This window comes from Echinops telfairi, unplaced genomic scaffold (assembly GCF_000313985.2).
Source record: "Echinops telfairi isolate 266 unplaced genomic scaffold, ASM31398v2 ScPeMD7_60;HRSCAF=208, whole genome shotgun sequence".
NCBI classification, from domain to species: Eukaryota; Metazoa; Chordata; class Mammalia; order Afrosoricida; family Tenrecidae; genus Echinops; species Echinops telfairi.
In genome coordinates, this window is record NW_022103958.1 from 14,760,532 (window position 1) to 14,762,477 (window position 1,946).

Genomic DNA, 1,946 nt, shown 5'->3' on the forward strand with positions numbered 1-1,946 from the left:
CCCCTAATAAAACGATTAAAAAAAAAACAGAAATGACACACCAGATTAACGATAAAAAAAGAAAAAGAAGCCTCTTTTTCACTCACCCTCCATTTAGTGATGTCCTTCTTGAGCTGTTCACCACAGGTCATCAGGTGGAAACCACCAGATGCTCTGTGGGAGAAAGAGGGCACCTGCTACTCCTGGAAAGAATTAGTCTCAGAAACTCAAGGGCAGTTCGACCCTGTCCTACTGGGTCACTATGCGTTGGCATGGAGTCAATGGCTGTGAGTTTTTGGTTTTCTTCAGGATTGGTCCCTCCTAATAATATGTCCAAAGTACGTGAGAGCTAGGATTTAGTGTGAGCCCCAAATCCATTACTGGTTCTATGTTTGGTTGTTTTTATCTGCCTTTGGCTCCCTTTCACAACCTCTGTGTTAGTTTATAGTAGATAATCTTATGGATAATCTCCCTAGGGCATAACAATCTTCTGTTAATATTGTCTTTGATTAGCCCCTGGTAATAAAATGTTAAAGCCCTGTTGAGAGAGGGAAATTGGGCAATGTTGGCGACCTCCATATCTCATACCTGAATTATTCACTTGTACAGAATCGGTGTTTTCATGGCTGGACACTATTTACAAACAATGGGGATTAATTGTCAGGGAAAATTTACAATAAAAATCACTGAGAATATCAGCCACGGGTTTTCCAGAATAATACTTATCTTAATACAGCACAGAATATGATTCATTCCTAGAAAGAAAAAAAACCCAGCAACAAAACTATGAAACACCTCAGAATGTGGAGGGATCTGGGAGACCTTGTGCTGAGTGAAGTTAGTTGATCACAAAAGGACAAACACTGCATGCGTCCACAGCTGCAGGAGCAAGCAGCAGAAGGGGCATAAGCCCAGGGTTATAGTATGTCCAGTCTGCTGGCCAGTGCGGCCCAGACAGCCTGGTCGAGACCCTCACTGGTGCCGATGAACAATACACTCTTGGCTCTAGGTAAGTCATCTGAAGGTCACTTTGCTGGCGGGTACCTCAGGTCAGCGGAGATCAAATGGTCAAGGGAGGGGGAGGGTACACTGTCTACTGAGGTGCTGTCATGTAAGCTAAGATGAGAACCACCTGGACAGGTGGACAGCCTTGTCAGAAGGATGAGGGATACTGATCAGGAATGAGGGGGAAACAAATCGAGAAAGGGGAAATGGAAGACAACACCTCTTGGGGAACACACATGTGTGTCTGTTGGTGGGAAAAGTGAGAGGACAAACCTCAAGCGTGGGGGACAAATGACATAAAATGCTTTCGGGGACCCTAGCAGGAGCATGTTCCTGGTGGTATGCACCAAATGGGCCACATTGACTCAGGCTCCTGGGTGCATCCTGGGGACCCAAGTCAGGTGTCATAGAGTGCTGGGACACTGAATGCTGGATCTTCGAGGCTCACAGCATGCTCCAGAGGCTGCGTCAGTGAGATCCCAGGTGAAAACTCTACTAGGTATATTGGACGGTAAATCAGACACACTTGTAACCTGAGGTTCTTGAACTATTTGTAGGCGGACAAACATGGTCTTGCTACATCAATATGCTGTATTAAGATATGTCTTTTCTTTCTTGTGAATGACCTTTTTTCTTTTTCATGCTTGATGTCCTTGATATTATCCCACAACTCATCTCAACTTCAGTCATTAGTGTTCAGTGCTCCAAATCTGTTATTGAAACATGGTGTCTAAATTCAGTTAAGAGATATTCTAGGTCATACTTTGATTCTTGTGGACTTTAAAATTTTCAACTTCAACTTGAACTTGTATATGAGCAATTGATGGCAGCCCTAAAAAGAGTTTTAAAACATTGCTTAGAGGAGGCTGAGGAGCCATTTGATTGACAGGTTAAAGGCAAGAAAGAGGCCTGCTTGCAGGCATGGCTGAGAAGAAACTATCCTATCTGAATGATTATAAACC